The sequence below is a fragment of the Dermacentor albipictus genome, chromosome 1, assembly GCF_038994185.2.
Source record: "Dermacentor albipictus isolate Rhodes 1998 colony chromosome 1, USDA_Dalb.pri_finalv2, whole genome shotgun sequence".
Taxonomy (NCBI): domain Eukaryota; kingdom Metazoa; phylum Arthropoda; class Arachnida; order Ixodida; family Ixodidae; genus Dermacentor; species Dermacentor albipictus.
Window position 1 is genome coordinate 425576264 of NC_091821.1, and position 20420 is coordinate 425596683.

The window sequence follows — 20420 nt, forward strand, 5'->3', positions numbered from 1 at the left end:
TTACTGTAAGCTTAAGCTATTTCGCCTGCACCTGTTTATCTTTTCACAGATTATGACTTTGTGCAAGAAGGCCATTTTGTTTACTCTGACTACAAGAGCTGCACTGTCATGGAGTTTCCCTTCGGGGGCAGGCAAGGTGAGGATGAACGTTACTTCAAGTTTTAACCGAGGTACAAAGAACTGCCGAAGCCAGTCATCGCAAAAGCGCTGGCGATGCAGACCTAAATCGATGAAGAAGCCGAGAGTCTGCGTACTAAATAACTAAAAGTGTTTATAATCTTGTCACCTCCCGGCACTATATACGCAACTCCTTATCGTCATCAAATCATCACAACCACTTATTTTAAACGCTCTGCTTCATGACTGATTATGCTAAAACTTTCATAGCGTGCCTTCAAAAAGATATATGATATATCGGAGGGGTTGGTGCTGTGAAGATGGAAAGAAGGAGGGCATTTCGACCGCGAAGATGCCTCCAGTTAAATTAATGTTCCCTCTGGAGCAATACAGTTCTCAACATACCGCGTCTGTGCGCCATAAATGGCGGCTGGTCAGTCATCAGGTGTCGCATCTGGATGGTTCGCGAGATGAGACCTAGATGAACGCGAATAATGTATTGAGCCTGAATACGTGGCTAGAAACACTGCGTAAACAAAAATGGAAGATGACGGAACTGACTTTTTATTGGAGGAGTTAAGGAGTATAGAACCACCGGTAGTCCTCCGGCGGATGCACGAAAATCTTCCAGCAATGTTAAATGTATGTATGTATGTATGTATGTATGTATGTATGTATGTATGTATGTATGTATGTATGTATGTATGTATGTATGTATGTATGTATGTATGTATGTATGTATGTATGTATGTATGTATGTATGTATGTATGTATGTATGTATGTATGTATGTATGTATGTATGTATGTATGTATGTATGTATGTATGTATGTATGTATGTATGTATGTATGTATGTATGTATGTATGTATGTATGTATGTACGAATAACGCGGTACAGCACGAGAAATCTCTAGATCACCAGTTTGGTGGCACATGCGAACGCTTCATTCCAAAGTGGGTGTTCATTTTATCATCATCATTTTAGAGTAACAACTTTGAACAGAGGCTCGTTTGAGAATTTATGGTTAGTCTTTATTGATGCAAAAGCAATAAGTGGCCCATTGAGCGAGGAAACCGGCGTCTGTAGGAGCGGAAGGCACCTGTATTTCCATTCGCTGCGGCACCACGTCACGTGCAAGCCTGACTGGAGCAGAGTGGGCGATGGGGGCAACCTTCGTGAGGGGAGAGGGCAATGCCGGGGCATGTTATAAAATGTTGTAAGCAACAATGAGTAGTTCTTTTTAATGTGTAACCTCTCTTGCACTATAGCCGGATGTAATACCGTTACGCATAAACAGCAAACATACACTTCACGGTCTGCTTTGATCACAAAGCCACCAGAAAAGGCGCCGTGTCAGAAGGACGTAATGACAAAGAGAACAAAGCGGATGAAAAGATAAGCATACATCTGGCTCGGCATTTACGCTTAATTATTGCTTAGTAGGTATATCGCGTGCTGTGACCACAGGGCGGAATAACTATGCCTCTTTTATGCCCTCTAGCAAAGTTTTGACCATTGCATAGGGTTGGCGCTTATTTTTCACTCCTTTAAATTACTCTTTGCACCCCCCCTTTCCTGTGTTTTGTTACTTTCCATTTCTTTCTATCCCCATCAGTCTTGCTTGGTATGGCGTAGCCTAACTAGTGTCTGCCGTTAACCACCCAGTGTTTGCTTCCGCTAGTGTGAATCGCTTTTTGTTGTTTTGAACGTCATACTGTGCTGTTATTGTGGCGGCGATCGCGAACGGCTGTGATCTTGCATATGTGCTCCATCTCTTCTTTCCTATCTCTCCACCTCCCCTCCCACATTCACCAGCATAAGGCAGGAAAGAGAATGTTCAGTTCTGATGATTCACGCTGCTTTCCTCCTTTGTTTTTCCTCTCTCTCTTACTGTATATCCATCTTACTCGTTCTGTCTTGAAAGAGTGCATATTGTGGACTACGAAGGACTTTTTGAACGATTTGCCGGAACAATGTACGGACCAGTACAAGGACATCTGTGGAGATGCGGTGAGCGTCTACGACGAAGAAAGCTGTGCTGCATTCGCCCCGTAGGAACGTCATTTCATGTGGCATCGTCATCAATTTGACAAGTTTTCAATGAAGTTCACGAAAGGAGACAAAACAGAATAACGAAGGAATACTTGACTGCTTCTAAAATGGGACAAAACTGGACATCACAATTGATACAGCCATAATAATAATTCTTACTTTCATCAATCTTTGGTGCTTAGCGAATGCTTCTGTGAGTTTGAGTTTCATGGAGACATCAATACAACAGCTACTGCAAACTGCTACGTAGATAAGCGAAACATGCAACATTGCGGATAGCGGCTGTGTGTCGCTTTCAAACACTTGCTTATGCGCATTTTCTGCAATGCGGTTATTTGAGTGAAGCTCCTGAATCTTCATACAAACAGCAGCCTATTCCTTGAGTATATATGTAAATTTTTCGGGGTTCGTTGATTTTTTCAGCTCACTGCGCGAATTTTCTTAGTGATTCGTGAAATGCTCACTAAACTCTGGAATGCTCGAATTAGTAGTTTTTAACAAGGTTCTAGTTTACCTGGACTGTTAAACCATTTAACATATGCTATCGACAAGATGCTTCCTATTTCAAATAAATGTAAATAAATTTCCTTGTTTTTAGTTCAGTAAAGAACTGAGGAGAGCAGCGACACACTTCGGATAACTGATGAAAATTCGGCGAAAACGAATATACTGTATTTTTTTCAAATAACATAAATGCCCTGAACACTTGAAATGTTCGGCGCTAGGTAGAATGGTACTGAACAGGAACTGAAATGAAAAGCAAGACGAAGGCGTTATTAAGGCAAAAGCCTCATATGTCCCAGTCAGTCTACCTTGATCGAAAACGCGTCGACGACACGGAAGGTATAAAAAGGCCATGAACCCTCGACCTTTGGTGTGAGGCGAAACCACCACCTTTGGGTTTAATTACGGCTACGAACTCTCGACCTCTCTCGAACCACAACCATTTGTGGGAGCCGAATCCATGATCTTTGGTATTAATGAATACGACGTGAATTCAGGCACATTTAAGATGGAGTTAAGGCACTCGAACCCACGAACTTTGCTCGGAGTCCAATCATCGGCCTTTGGGGTCAATGAAAGCGTCGATAATTCAGGCACAGTTAATTAGGGCTAAGTTCCACATACGTTTGTCCTATGGGCAAACGGACCTATAGCATGGGACATGAGCATGCTTCATGTTCTTGCGGCCTTTGCCTGCGCATTCTTTCTCGCGAATGATGGCGGCCAAATAAGCCCATTTATGCCTCTATACAAAAGTGCTGTTCAGTCTGTGTGCAGTATTGCAGACGGCAGTCTTCATCAGTAGCAGCCGGAGGCGGCTAGTACTTTAAATGCATTGCGAATAACGACCGTATGGCACTCTTTTAATTATGTTCCAAGACCGTAAGTGCTACGCCCTACATTTGACAAAAACGTCTACCTTTAAGAACAGCGAATTGTATTAGGGTATTCAGTGAAGTGCCTACGCTGTTCGGGAAACGATGTGGCAACCCTCTTGAATGCATGTATAAAAAATTCTGAAAGTAGCATATACCTGCCTCATTTTGTTCACCGAGGAGGCTGAGTAAACGAACTACGTGCTAACGGCCAAAGAAGCAAACGGGCCACGACCTATGTGGGCGTATCGGCTGCGGGGTGGCACCGCGATGCTGACATCTCGCTCCGCGCGCTGACGGCGAGAGTGCCCCAAGTGACGCCAGACTTCGCTCTTTCTGACGCGGTGCCTTGTCAAGCTTGACAAATTTCTAGTGCACTGTGCGGTTGTTATGCTGCTGATGGTCATGACCAAGGCGGTCAAAACAAAACTGCTGGAGTGGAAGAAGCACCCGTCGAGTGAAGCCGCCACGTCGCCATCTTGAAGGGGCAAAAGCATGCCAGCTGCCGCATCTTATGTGTTTCGCGTCACCGTGTCTTGCCGTGCGCGGTGCTGTGCTGATCCCAAAATGGGCTAGCGCGTTCGGGTGTTTTTAACCGCGTTGACGGATAAGCAGTTGACATGTTAGCGTTATCCGTCTCATTTAAATAAGGTTGCAGAATAGCAATGCCTTGCTCTAGAACAGAGGAAAATATTATTTCAAACTAAAAGGAAACGGCCGCCCTCAAAGTTCGGAGACCCTTGAGGCAATGTGGATGCTAAACAAGGGAACCCCTCACGATAATGAAGCCAATTATGAAAACTTATGTTTGTAGCATGTACTGCTATTTGGCATGCCACATTTTCAGTTTTTAATTTGTTTTTGTTCGGACAGCGCTCATGATTGGTCAATTTGTACGCTGCAATAAAGAAGGCGCATAACCACTAAATATTGCACCAATTTTTTTTCTTCTTTGTAGTAGCTGCATTTTGATGCCAATGAAATGGCAAAATGTCCCAGTTCTCGGAAATCTGCAATCCGGAGGCCTCCAACATGGCTCGCCTCATAGCCCAGAGTGTTGTATTAGTACCTAAAAATACGTAAAGCAATTAAAAACCGCTCGAAAAGCTGCTGAGCAGGTGAGAGCGCGTCTTCCCGCCTAGGCCAGCCTTGGTTGTGTGCGGCTCTGCACGGCTGGGCAGATACGCGGCCCACGGGCTCTGTCTTAGAGGTAAACTAGGGTGGATGCAAAATTTGGTGAGTCAGCATGACTGATGGCTGTGTGCGTGCTGTTTTCCTGCGTACGTAGTGTTGGAACAGCGAGTGTTTGCTGTAATCGATTGAGAACTGTTTACATTCGCCTTTGCGCACGTTGCACAATGCATGTCTTTTTCTTCATTTTTTTAATTAGTGCGTGAATTTCTGATTTCCTCGAAAGCAAAAGGTTTTTAACCGATTGTCAGTTTGCCTTTCGTAAAAATAGGTCTACTCAACTTGCCCTGCTTCAGCAAAAAGAATTCATTTTGGATAATTTTGATAAAGGCCTTCTTACTCTAGGCATTTTTATAGACTTTAGCAAGGCCTTTGACTGTATTAACCACGAGCTTCTGTTAAATAAAATTAATCGCTATGGTATTCGTGGCATCGCTTTAGACCTGCTTAGGTCATATGTGCGTCATAGATGCCAATTTGTGCAAATTAATAACATTTCATCCCAAGTTAAACCAGTTTATATTGGCGTTCTGCAGGGTAGCATTTTAGGCCCTCTTCTCTTTATTATCTTTATTAATGATATTGTTAATGTAGATTTCCCTACCAAGTTTATTTTGTATGCTGATGATGCATCCACGTGCTTTTCCTCAAGTAATGCTATAACACTGCTTACAGTTGCGAATTGTGTGCTTAAGAAATTATATACTTGGTCTGTCGAAAATGGGTTGAAAATCAACACAGAAAAAACTAAAGCAATTTTGTTTCAAACCAAGAATAAGAATGCTCTCCTGAAAGATGACATTAAACTTGGCTCTCCCAAAATCATGCTCGTGAATTCCATTAAAACCTTAGGTGTTTTCTTTGATCATGATATGTCTTGGAACTGTCATACTAATTTTTTAAGAAACAAGCTTTCTGAAGTTTCAGGTCTTCTTTTTACTATTAAACAGATTCCACAGAAGGTAAAACTTCTGCTCTATATCTCTTTATTTTTTTGCCACCTAAATTACGGCTGCCTGGTTTGGAGCACAACATCTGCCACTAACATTAATCGTATCTTTCATCTGCAAAAGAGAGCCATTCGTGTTGTGTGCAAAGTGCCATTTGACTTTCCAACTAATTCATTATTTAAAGACTTAAAGATGCTTAAAGCTCCTGATCTCTTGAATTTTCGCTTAGCGTTAACATAAGGTAAGGAATGCCAGAAAAACATTAACCACGTCATCTCTATAGCCAACTTGACACGAAATAGAAGCTATCATGCTACAAGATTTCCGGAATATTGGTTTGTGCCATACCCACGTACCAACTATGCGAAACAAAAGCTCTCATACACTTTACCGCATTTATTAAATAAGTTAATGAACGATGGTATTGATGTCTTTTCTTGCAGTAAAAACAAGTTAATAAATTACTTTGGTGCCTATTAGCCGTTAATCTCTGTATAAGTAGGCTTCTTTTTATTGAGTTATGTATTTTTTCTATTGTTATCTGCTGTATGTACACTTGTATGCGAACGTTTATTGTTTTTCTTTTGTTTCTTTCTCTCTTATCCTCCCTTTTTTTTGCCGTGTCTTTGTTTTCTGCTGCTGCTGTCACGAGAAGGATTAAGGACTAGTCAAGTTGCCCTTTTGTAACTTTTTTCCTTATATCCTCCATAAGCTTGCATATTTATGGAAATAAATTCATTCATTCATTCAATCTTTATTACATTATACACGGGGGGAAACTACCAACCTTACTTCATGTAGTACACCGATAATTTGCTATCTCTATCCATGCGTCGCCTTTCCTGCGACACTGCGACTTTTCTGATAGTCTTAAACACAGCGATTAAGAGTGGGCTTTGCTCAGGCCAACTACAATGTTGACAATTCAAATACATGTAAAACTCAGAAAAACTTTTATGAAACAACCCCTGCACAGAACCCGAATTGACTTCATTGCATTTGAAAGAAAAACGTTCAATAGCAGCGTCTGTTGCAAGTGGAATTTAGATTAAGGGCCTGTAAATTGTCCACATATATTATCACCAAATGATTAAGCTTCAAAAATAGAAGTGCTAAATAGAGTTTACTTATTCTGTAACTAGGTAATAAAAATAGATATTGCAGGTCCATCAATTGCGCGCATTAGCTCATAAAAAAGCAGGCATGATTGATCTATTAATTCGCAGTTAATCAGCTCGGCGTGATTTCTTAACTTGGAGGAAGGTTCATGAAAGGGAACAATTGACATCCACCCGCGTGTGGCACAAAGCTAGACATGCAATCCACCACGGGTTCCTCAGAAACAAATATTCGTAGGTTTAGAAAAATTTGTCTTTTTGAGCGACAGGAACCTGCACCAAAGCCTTTCCGGTGCGGTCGCTTTGACATCTGAGCTAACCAGGAGTCCAGCAGATCGCCGCGTGAGGGCGAAATGGCGGATAACTATATGCTTAAGGACACTGAATATGGCAAATCAGCTTGAAATTGCGCAAGGTGGAGGAAGGTCCATGAAAAGGGGAAAATTGGCATTCACTCGTATGTGGCACCCGTATCCCGGAGCAGGAGGAATTTTTTCTTCCAATACGAAGCTTTGTTTCTGAGAAACCCGTGTGGGTTTACTTTGTAGCTTTCTGCTACATACGGGTGCATGTCAATTTTCCTTTTCAATAATTTCCAGCTCACATAATTTTCTTGCAATACGTAGAAGTGTTTCGCAAAAGTCCGACTAACGCAGTAATGATATTCTTAAAAGGGACGTACATTTCATCAATTTTGTCCGCATTAGGTGTACTTAAAGGCGCGATTTACTGAACTTTGATATAAATTTTCATTGCTAAGCAACGAAGTAGCAAACTTTCTACTTGTGATCGTTTAATTTCAAGATTTCAAAATTTTTAATAACACATTCACCAGTTTAAATAGCAATCCGCACTCTGTACTCACTAGCTGTTCACTTTTTCCTTTAAAGGGACACAGAATAAATGTGCAAGAATATTGCAAAAGCACCGCAATTGCATTCCTAAGACCCGATTGCTCTTGTATATAGCCATTACTCAGAATAATTTTTAGCGGATGGTTTTTTTTGACGCTCTGTGAGCGGCCACCTGGTGACACGCTACGCACTCCCGATAATAAGCTGGAGGATCTGACGTCACATCTGCCGTCAATAGCCACGGCGCGAGCTGAGTGGTAGCGCGCTGTGTTGTTTTCCCCCGCGTTGCGCTGCGTAGGATTTGTAGTTCTAGTGAGAGTGTTGCATGAGCGGCCTACTGAGCGACCGGCAGCGACCGGAGTGAACGGCTTTCCGGTGACGCTCTATCAGAGGTAGTAAATGGAGCTGAAGGCACGTGTTATGGCTCCTCCCTCCTCTCAGCAAGAAGTTGATCAATTTAAACACAGAGGAACAAAGTTTTTATGCACAGCCAGCAGAAATGGCAGGAACACGAGTGACGAACAGGTAACATACACCTCAGCTCAGCACATTCTTTCTGCGCTCAGGTCTACTCTTTAGTGACACAATTCACATTTGCCCGAATATTGTTCTGCATGGTAGTGATTTTAGATCACCGGTTTGAATACGTATTGGTTCGAAGCAGGTGCCATCCCACCGCCTGCTGCCTATTAAGTGATGAGTGTGCGGGGGGAACAGACCCTCCCCAACCTGTAGTGGTTAGTTATCTCCCAGCATCTAACAAAAACGAGAGCAATCTTTTTTTTTTACATTTAGGACAACTGAGCACATAAAAAATCATATAAAAAACCGCATACCAAAGCGTTTAGGTTTGAATCACCGAGAAGTTTAAGACATGTTTTTTTCCAACAGCGCCACGTGTGTGACGAAATGTCAAGATTAGGCTATCGCTTGTTGTTGCCTTATGACGCGCAAATGGGCCTCATATCTAATACTAGAGGCCCCTTAACTTACAACCTGTCAGAGGTGATACTAAACAAGTTTTCAATCTGACCTTTCCAATTTCAATCCCAGCAGGGGGTTAAAGGATACGTTTGATTACCAGCAAGCAACATTATGCCAGGTCTTCTGCATTTCAAGTCTTCTTTACATCAGGACGTAGTAGATGTGGAATGCATGTTTAGAACTACTTCGCGTCACTCAGTCCTTTCAAATAATAACAAAGTGGAAATAGTCCTGAAATATAGTATTTAAGTAGCTAAAGTCTGGTTCACGGAACAGCAGAGACGTTTCCATTTGTGTTGGTTGGTCCTTTCTATGGGTGCACTACGTTGGTACCGACAATTATATACAAGGTAAGGCAGAGTTTTCCTCTTTTGAACTGATACGTCAGCAAGGGCTTTTGAACTATTCTGCTTTAAGTGAAGTTGTAAGTTCGCTCAGCTGCATGCCATCCCTATATTTTCAATAGAAACATGACTTCTCTCAAACATAGAGCGAGGGGTTCTTTATAGATATCTCACATGCAAATAAATGGCTTGGAGAATAATAATTCTTCCACTTAGGGTTACCGCTTATGCAGCTGCGATGCTAACCAGAGCGTCAGCTTTTTATGTATAGAGCGACGTGTCCATTGAAGAACCCAAGTGGACGCAACAACGATAACGTTTAACTTTGCTGGCTAGAAAACCGTCGGTGCTTTTACGGTAGGTATTTGAATTATCGCGGACTTTCTTCTAAAAGGAACAACTTTCGAAGTTTAACACAGAAGAGTATTGGGCAACACAAAGGGAGGTAGAAACCGAAAGCATCTAGGAAGACTTATGCAAACAGCTTACAAAATGGTATGCAGACGAAACGGACGTTGTCTAACCCATGTGCAGCAAAGCTTCCATGAAGCGGGTGAAAAAATACGATAACACAGTTCTAACGCTGCCAGGTGCTTTGTAGCGTGTGGTTGTGTGGCGACTAGGCAACCTGCCAAAACACGGAAACCCGCACTATTTGACATGGAAGATTCACCAGACTGCCGTTTACACAGTCTCCGGGATCAGTCAACGATTCATTAAAGTATTTTCTGTGATGAACGCAGTTCACCACTTCACCATCTGTAGCACATGCGAACTTCACGAGGCAATATGCCGACTCAGCAGAAGCGCCGAACCTCGCTGAAGAACACCCCCCCCCCCCCCATATAAATCTTCACTTTCATAAAAAAAAAAACATGCGCTTGAAAGCCTATACTTCCGCACTGACGATGTCAAGATACCTTTTGTTCTTTTGCGTTATGATTGCGCAGACAACATAGCCGGCACTGGTAGATTTATTTTATTTTATTTATACAGTGAAAGCTCGTTAATTCGAACTTCAATAATTCGAATTTATGGATAATTCGAACTGTACGATTTGGTCCGGCCAAGCTCCACAGAAGTCTATGCATAAAGAAGTCCGTTAATTCGAACACGAGAAGGTTCCCTCACGGATAATTCGAACTACGCTCGCCTGGCACACGGCCAGAGAAACGCGCCTACTGCCTACACACAAGGCTGTATTTCCTTGTGTGTAGAACGGCGAGAGAAGGCAAAATCGGAAAAAAATCTAACCGACGCGGGGTCAGCCAGAAGGCAGCGGCGGCTGCCGCCTCTCCGTTCTACGTAACCTCCGAGACTTCTTGCCCGCTGCGAATCTTGGAGGCTTCGCAAATCTTGTACAGCCGCTAATGCTGTGCGGAGATGGCACGGCAAGCGCCAAAACACAGCGAATCAAGTACGTCGCAGCTGCGCTTGCAATCAAGAACCAACGAATTAGGGCCTTCGCCACCTTCACATGTTCAGCGTCTTTGTCTCGGCAGTCTTCATCGGTTGTCCACCTTTGTTTTCAGCTTAGGAGGCATCGGCCGTCGCGATTCATTGTGATGGTGTTAAGCCTCGGCTAACGTTCGTTTCATTGGACATCGGTGGTGTGGCACAGTCGGACCCAGAGCTTCGACTCGAAGATGGCGTGTGCCCGCGGCACACGCCATCACTTTTTGACTCGCCAAATTTCTGACATGCCCTACTGCTTCCAAATCGCAGTGTACTGTTGCTCTCCTTCACTTTCGTTAGTTCGAACTTTCGTTAATTCGAACTGAAGCGGCTCCCCATTGCGGTTCGAATTAACGAGCTTTTACTGTATTTTGATCTACTCTTAGTCCCACTTGGGACTGTAACAGGAGTTGGTTTCTATACAGGCAAATGCAAATCGCTGTCAATAATAATATAAGATAGGAATCAGGTGATGAAAGACAAGAAATAAAAGCATTCATGAGCGGGCACATCAAGGGCTGAAAACATGAGAGACCGAAGAGAGCTTCTAACTTTGTTCGTCAAAGCAAGTGTCCATACACATCGCAAATCATTCATTCATACATTAAGTCAAAGAGCACACATCGAGGAAGTAATGACATAAATTAATAAGCTATTGAAGGACGTTAGAATGTAACGAATCATTAAAACGGGGATCACATATGCCGCTCCAGCTGCAAAATGTGTGCCGTATGTTTAGTGAGCTATTCGATTGACATCACCGACTGTTATAAAGGCCGGAAGTGTTCAACTAAAATCTGTCGCTTTAAAAATTAGGTTCAAGCATGAAGGTAGGTTCGACTTGGCATGCTATAACAACAATATTCCCCATGACAGACACGTATAGCAGCGCAACCAATTACTTGGAGATGCACGCAGCGTCGTATTCGAGCAGCTGTCGTCGGCTTTCAACTATATTCATCTCGCCGCATGACAAACTTGGTGGTCGCGGTTATTTTTGATGCGAAAGCATCGAATTGCCCATTGAGGAAAAAAAAGAACGCCAATGTCTGTAGCTGCGAAACGGCACCTAAATTCCCATTGGATTTGACGCCACATCACTTGCGAGTGCCAACGGAGTGGACGGGCCGAAGGAGAACGCGTGCTGCCACGCTGGCACTCTATATCTTGTGTTGAGGGCACCACCGCGACGCCACGTCGCCCTCGCTATCGGAGGCGTGTGTTATGAACACGTTCCTTCACCGCGCAAGTTTTTCCTTGCATTCAAACTTCGCCTCGGTGATCGCTGTAAAGAAATTGCAGTATAAAAAACAGAATAAATTCGGAAGTAATAGCGTTGGCGGTAGTGAGTTTCGAACCTATGACCACACGCTCACAAGCTGAGTGTCTTACCCAGTGGGTTTTGCATAGCAGCGCAAGAGCACCGACTTTTGGGCTAGTTGGTTACGCATAGCGAGTCACGGTCAAGCGCGCACAAACAATGACAAAGTGAGGAGTAGACAACACAAGCGCTTAGTACATCAGGCTCACTTTCTTCATGTCTGTATCTGGAAGCACTTGTGTTGTGTACTCCTCAGTTTGACCTTCTTTGCGCGCACTTGACCGTGATCTGTTAGCATAGCAGACCTGTGCGCTCTAAATTAGGGCATCATGCTAGTTCGGCTGAAATTTCTATTGCGAAGCCCGGAATGACGAAGGGGGTGAGGTCAAAATGACCGCGGCTAACTCGAGACCGTCTCCATTATCTTCTATGGCAGTAGGGCAAGGTATCATGACGTTCGGATAGAAAAGTGCACCTGCCTTGTGCTACTATGAGGTTTTGCCAAAGCATCTCAACGCGCTCGCCTACCCGCAAGGAGTTCCTAACTCAATGGACCGCTAAGCGGCATCAACTGGACATTAATGGTTTCGCATTCACCACTAGTAAGGAGTACTTAGGAATCCTAGGATTTTTCGTAAAGTTCTCTCTGAACAGGCACCTTTGGTGGGTGCATAGACTAAGGAGCAAAACATTGTTTTAGACCACAGTGACTTTTTCAATTATTTTTCTCTAGACGCTTTCGCAAGCTTCAGGTGTCCGAATCGACTTGCTTCGACCAGCTTCCTTCTCATCAGTGGCGTAGCCAGAAGTTTCGTTCGGGGGGTAGCTCACGTTGGAGCTTGGCCTCCTCACAGAATTCTCGGGGGATCAAAATACATGATAAATAACTGCATTGCAATTGCCAAAGATGCTGCAAACAAATTCTTGAATGCTACGCACTGTCAAGACAAGTAAAATATGCATTTTTTTTCTTAAAAGAATATATTCTTAAGTCCTAAAAACTGTGCCAAAAATAACTGATATCAATGCATTAATGTTGTTTGTCTATTTATTAAGAAAGAATAAGAAAGAATATCCGTGCGAAACCAGCAAAGCAGTGCATGTCGCTGATATGATAAATGTAAAGGCTGTGAAATGAACAAGTTGAGGACAAATATGTTAATGATACTTTGCCATTCAAAAGCCTTGTTACATTTTTGTACATATGCAACGGCCAGGAAAAAATCTCAGTGACGCTGTCCTTCATCCCTATTTACTGCGCAGGAGCAGCTGTCACCGGTTGCGTATTATAATTGCACCGAAATCGTAGTCGCAACAGAGATCCCATGTAAAAAGCAGCGGTTCTGCAATATATTCATTAGAAATTCGAAGTAGAATGGAATACACAAATGCCAAGATAAAGATTGTTAAAAAGCAAAAAAAAGTGTCTCTGGAAACAAAGCTCACTGCATGTATCCAAAAAACCTCGCAGCAAGATTTTAAATATACGTATAAGTGACCAACAAATCTACGTATCTAAGCTAAAGTCACTTTATACAGGGTCTTTCAGCTAATTTTAGCCAGAGTTTAAAAATATGCCGATCCACACTAAGACGACGCGACCAAGTGCATGTTGCTCACTTTTGTACACAGTGTGCCACGCTATATATTGTATTTTGCTTAATTAGATTTTTAGTCGAGGTTTATAAAACGAATTTCTGAAATAACGAAGTTAGGAAAAAAAATCCATTTAGAAAATTGCAGAGCGGTTTGCAAAGCATCCGAATAAACAGTTTCTGTATTTCTATATATATATTAGGTATTAGTGTATTTCAGCCTACTGATGATGCCCGCGAACTACAAAACTAGTGACATGCCCGCTTGCGCTTCGTGATTGCACTGCTCCCCAACGTTCATCGCAGAAACAGCCATAGGCGCGCTGCCACTTAAAAAGCGACAGGGCAACCACGTAGGTGTCGGCTGTGACGTTTACGCCAGCGATGTGATCCCCTGGCGAAAGTTCGTTACAGCGATAAGCAGACGCAGCGGTTATCGCTTGTGCTGCCGGAAGCAACAGGTCCCTCATTTTGCGATAGCTGTAAGCAAATCTAACATACCTATTAAAAAAACTCAGTTTTAAGAAGGCTGAAAATGGTGGAATAAGAGTATCATTATTGACCAGACGGAGTCTTTCACTTAATTTACGTTTATTTTTCATGCGCTTTCACAGCAAGCGCTCTAAGAGGTGACCTTCTGCAGCGATACAATACTGAGACCTCCTGAGAACGTTTGCAAGGGAGCCTTGAGCACCGTCGGCGAAATGCTGTGGCAGACTTCAATTATCTTCTCCTGTAAGGCTTCTGGAGTCATCGTTTCCGTCGTGCATACGTGATCCTTAATATACCCCGGAAGAAAAAGTAAAGAGGGTTGAAGTCGGATGACACTGCCGGCCACAGCACAGGCCTTCTCCCTATTCATTGCCCTGGGAAAGTAACATCAAGGCTCGCTCGTGCTTAACTGTCGTGCTTGACTGGCCCCGTCGTGCTGACACCACATTGCATCAAGCTGGGCTATTGGCATGTTGCAGCAGAAGTCTTCAACCTGCCCTTTGAGGAACTGACATACCTCTTGCCGGTCAGAGTGCTGTTAAAATCATTGGGCCAATGACTCTGCTGTCAAATATTCCGCACCAAACGTTAAAAGACCACTGATATTGGTGGCGGGATGTTCCTAGCCAGTGAGAATCTTGCTCACTTCTATAGTGTGCGTTGTGGACATTTACTTGGAGATTTCAGTTCATCTCGTCAGTCCGGATACTTTGGTGAGAAAGGCAGAATACTGTTCGTCCTGAATCAAAATCTAGTTCGCAAAGTTGAGTCTCTTTTGAAGATCCCTTGACTCCAGGCATTGATGCAATGGCATGTGATAAGGTTGCAGTCCAGCTGTTTTCAAGATCATCCAGGCAGTTGAGTTGGACACACCGAGCTGTGCGCTCACGCTGTTCGTGCTAGCGTGTGGATCGGCCGCCAGGAAAGAAGAAACGTTGGAGCGAACCTCATTATTTATGACTCAAGCTCTCTGCCTCTTTCTTTTGAAGCACCCGATTTGCTTCCGCGACTCGTAGGTGTTGAATACTGTCATCGGGCTCAGTCGCGTACCTGTGTGCCAGCTTCGAAATATTCTTGCAGCCAGCCGTCTCTGTCTGCTTACAGCTACTAGGGCAAGGATCATGTTTGCTTTTTCCTCGTTGGAAAAAGGCATCGCGAAATTGCTCGCACTGTAGCGGCCGATGCACGACAGTCTGTTTGTCGCTGCCTGAAATTACCACCTACCACTACAACCACGTCCGTCAGTCGCTGTAAACAGCACAGAAGATAACGGTTACTAGCTTTAATCGAACAGCCCACGTTTGCGTCGCTGCTCTGCCACTTTTTAAGTGGCAGCTAGTGCACCTATGGCTCTTTGTGCGCGGAAAGCTTGGGAGCAGTGCAATCGCGACACGCAAGCGGGCATGTTAAGTTGTGTTTTTCTGTATTTCGCGAGAATCCACAGTGAGCTGAAAAACACTAATACTTAATAGATAGAAAGACAGAGACTGTTTATTCGGACGCTTTCCAAAGGGCTCTAAAACTTTCTAACTGGAATATTTTGCCTAGCTTCGTTGCTTCAGAAGTTAGTTAATCAATCTTGAATAATTATCTAATTAAAAGTATACAAGAATAGCTACACAATGCATACAAAATTGAGCAACATGCACTTGGTCGCGTCGTCTTAGAGTGCACCGGCATATTTCTAAACTCTGGTTAAAGTTAGCTAAAACACCCTCTATAATGCGTCACACAAGGCAAATCAACATGCTGCGCAATCACAGATTCACAGATCACAGAATCCTAAGGCCCGCACCCTCCCTCCCTCCACTCTTCCGATGTATCGCGCATGACGGAAGGCGGCGCGCTTCCTTGCCGCTTTTCTGCGTTGCGCACACAAGACCGACCCACCATCGTCAGCTGCCCCCTCCACCCCAACCTCTACCCCCCCCCCCCCCTGGTACGCTTTCACTCGCACATGCAGCATGCGGCGCGCACTGACGATGTTGTCGCCCTTGTACTTCATACGGAACATGACGGCGATGACAGGAATGCGCCTTGAGTGTTCACCTAATTACTATCGCAATAATATAGTAAGAGTATCCGGCAAGTGAAGAGTCCCATGGCCCATTATTTTTCACAAAAGTAGTAACAAAATCGAACTTTCAGCGCGCGACAATTCGCCGCGCAGCAACAATGGCTTTTTGTAAGTGTGCGAGGGGGGGGGGGCACCGATATGAACAAACGCAAAGGAAAGCATCTTGGTCACAATTGAATGCCTACTTGGGGCACCTAACGTAGCTACTTCAGGAATATCCAAGAAACTGTGAGACGCTTGGTCCACAGAGAACCATATGCATGCTGCTCGTTATCCTACACTGGCGAGTTAAGACTTTCCGTAGACGTTGCGATAACATCGAAACGATGGTGATGTCCTCAAGCGAACGCGTTGCACTCGGTCGAGTCCCCACAACAGTGACGGTGAGCGACCATTGCTTCTTCTCGTCGGCTAGCTAGAAAACTCTCCGCGGCCAAAATCCGCTCGGCCAAAGAAAAACGAACGCTCACCACAGTGTACCGCGTGGTTGTCAGGGCAGCACATGAAAAACGCATGACCTCTGGCTGGCTCTGGTAGGCCGCGGGTAGCGAGAAAAAAAAATTTGAGAGGCTCAATGTGTCCTCGCGAATAAAACTCAAAGTAGAAAAAATAAATAAGAATGCAGTTACCTTTGCTGGCTTTAGTGTCTCGACATGCACGGATGCTATGGCGCAGGTGAAAAAGATGTTGATATTGTTTTCTGTGACATGCTGGCAAATATGAACCACCACAACGCTTCGTCTCATCGGACCTCGCTGCGTGCTTTGCGAACTTGTCTGACAGTGTATAGATATGGCTTGTTTCGTTGTATGGTCCGATGTACGACTTTAGAAAAGTAAATGCAGCTTTGGCATCAAATGTTAATAAGAACAATAAACACACAAAGATCCGGAAATGAAAATGTAAAGCACGACTTTGGAAATGTCAATGCACCTTTGGCATCAAAATATGTGAAGGTTATAACTCTAAAGTTTCTTAATTGTAATCCATGCGCTCCGTAGATTCTGTGGCCTCTGCGATATGCCACGGCGGGCCCGCTCACCATCAAAGCGCCATTGAAACTTTGTGCTCGGATGGGGATCTTTGCGTTATGTGACTCCAGGTACATGGGCATCGCGACGAAGCCCAGCCAGAGATCACAATCTTCGCGCCGAAATGTTTTTTTGAGCGCGAGCAATACATTCTTGAGAAAATCCAGAATGATTTCCGGCGCTGTGTGTTGTTTTGGTTGGCGGTGCATCACAGCACGAAGAAATTTTGGGGGGGGGGGGGCGGGGGCTGAAGCCCCATACAACTGAGAAGCAGGGGCGTAGCCAGGGGGGGGGGAGGCAGAAGCCCCATAAGCCTCCTCCCCCCCTGGCTACGCCCCTGCTTCTCAGTTGTCTTCCGTTACCGAACAAGAGCAACACATAGGAAACCTAACAGCCCTTTTTATGTACTTTATAGCGAGGCTGATTACCGATACACCGCAAAAGCACAATCGTGCACGCAAAAGTTAGCATTATCAGCAATGACGCACACCGCTACCCCCCAACGGAACTATCGCGTCCGCGGACGGAAAAGTTCGAACAAGAAACTATCATCATCAGCAATGGTTCATACGCCCTAAGCAAGCAAAAAAATACATCATAGGGAACGTGTCAAAAACTGTGATAATCGATGATATATACCCACGAAAGCAGTGACTCAAACCCCCGTAAGCAAGCAAAAGATGCAATTGATCATAGCCCCGTATACCACAGTATGCCACACTGTATATACAGAGTATCCCAGTAATCAGTGTATTACACTAATACGAGGAACCTTTGCCAAAGTTTACTGCTTCTTTGGGCGCCAAATCGTAGGTTGTGGTCCTCCCGCAGCCTCACTGTCCACCCACCTTAACAGTGTAAAAGGGGTCCTGATTTTCCTTTTATTATTTTTGAGGCCCTGCGCCGACCTATCCTTCGGCACATTTAATGTTTGTTCTCGAACAGAGCCTCATCATCATCAGCATGAGCCTGGTTACGCCCACTGCAGGGCAAAGGACTCTCCCATACTTCTCCAACTATCCCGGTCATGTACTAATTGTGGTCATGTTGTCCCTGCAAACTTAATCTCATCCGCCCACTTAACTTTCTGCCGCCTCCTGCTACGCTTCCCTTTCCTTGGAATCCAGTCCGTAAACCTTAGTGACCATCGGGTATCTTCCTTCCTCATTACATGTCCTGCCCATGCCCATTTCTTTTTCTTGATTTCAACTAAGATGTTATTACCTCGCGTTTGTACCCTCACCCAATCTGCTCTTTTCTTATCCCTTAACGTTACACCCATCATTCTTCTTTCCATAGTTCGTTGCGTCGTCCTCAATTTAAGCAGAACCCTTTTCGTAAGCCTTCAGGTTTCTGCCCCGTACGTGAGTACTGGTAAGACACAGCTGCTTTACACTTTTCTCTTGAGGGATAATGGCAATCTGCTGTTCATGATCTGAGAATGCCTGTCGAAGGCACCCCAGCCCATTCTTATTCTTCTCATTATTTCAGTCTCATGATCCGGATTCTCAGCCACTACCTGCCTTAAGTAGATGTATTCCCTTACCACTTCCAGTGCCTCGCTACCTATCGTATACTGCTGTTCTGTTCCGAGACTGTTGAGCATTACTTTAGTTTTCTGCAGATTAATTTTTAGGCCCACCTTCCGGCTTTCCTTCTCCAAGTCAGTGAGCATGCATTGCAATTGGTCTCCTGAGTTACAAAGCAAGGCAATATCATCAGCGAATCGCAAGTTACTAAGGTATTCTCCATTAACTTTTATCCCCAATTCTTCCCAATCCAGGTCTCTGAATAGCTCCTGTAAACACGTTGTGAATAGCATTGGAGAGATCGTATCTCCCTGTCTGACGCCTTTCTTTATTGGGATTGTGTTGCTTTCTTTATGGAGGATTACGGTGGCTGCGGAGCCGCTATAGATAACGTTCAGTATTTTTACATACAGCTCGTCTACACCCTGATTCCGTAATGCCTCCATGACTGCTGAGGTTTCGACTGGATCAAACGCTTTCTCGTAATGAATGAAAGCTTTATATAAGGGTTGGCTATGTTTCGCACATTTTTCTATCACCTGATTGATAGTTGAAATCAAGAAAAAGAAATGGGCATGGGCAGGACACGTAATGAGGAGGGAAGATAACCGATGGTCATTAAGGGTTACGGAGTGGATCCCAAGGGAAGGGAAGCGTAGCAGGGGCGGCAGAAAGTTAGGTGGGCGGATGAGATTAAGAAGTTTGCAGGCATGACATGGCCACAATTAGTACATGACCGGGGTTGTTGAAGAAGTATGGGAGAGGCCTTTGCCCTGCAGTGGGCGTAACCAGGCTGATGATGATGATGATGATGATGATTGGTAGTGTGAATATTGTCTAGTGTTAAGTAGGCTTTACGGAATCCTGCCTGGTCCTTTGGTTGACAAAAGTCAAAGGTGTTCCTGATTCCATTGCTGAGTACACTAGTAAATACTTTGTAGGCAACGGACCGTAAGCTGATCGCTCTTTAATTTTTCAAGTCGTTGGCGTCCCCTTTTTTGTGGAATAAGATTATGTTAGCGTTCTTGCAAGATTCTGGTACGCTCAAGGTCATGAGCCTACTTTTTGTAAAACCTGATGCAACATTCGTAACATCGCAGGACCGACCGAAACTCGTAAAATGTATGGAAGTTTCGAGAGATTCGGCACTTATGAATATGCAGAGGAAACCACCTTTGTGAATATTGGTCATGTAAAAAATAAGAAGCCTTTTCTTTCTTTCTTCGCAGAAACATGGCGGCAAATACTAAAGCAGCGTTCATTGTAATTTACATGTTGGCGCTTGCGCTAACAAATGTTCGCGCTGTAGGGAAGCACCAACTGGAGCGCGGTGTTGTGGATGCTTTCCAGGTATGTGTGTCATGTTGTTCCTGCATTTTCTTCACTTCCGTCGGCTTTGTTGGGTCATTTTACTGCTATGTGCATAAAATAGATGACAGCAAAGTTCCAGTGAGTGCAAAATAATAACTTTACGTGAACCATTGGTATCAAGAGAAAGAATGTTATCCTCCGCTATGCTGCATAGTTTTATGCAATGTAGGGCTTTCTGCATGCTTAAAAACACAAGTTAAAGTAGTTAAAGTTAAGTTAAAGTTAAAGTAGTGTTCAAAGAAAATTTAGACTGTAATAGCCTGCCCTGTTAGAGAATCCCATATGACCTGCATAATAACCATTCCCGGTTTGTTCCTATACAAACCATATAGGAACGAACAGGAATATTGTGCAGGACATGAAGGTTTTCTTATAATGTTGGTGCGGAAAAAACAGAAAAGAAGTTCTTTTCTTTTCATGGCACATAGTTCTAACAGGGGTAAGGAAAGATCAATAGTAGTTATTGATACGAAAACTGGTGCAGTGCATCGTAACAGATTCTATATTGCACCCAGGGGTAAAATTTTACGCAGCACAGCATTTTGTATCTGCCCTCCCC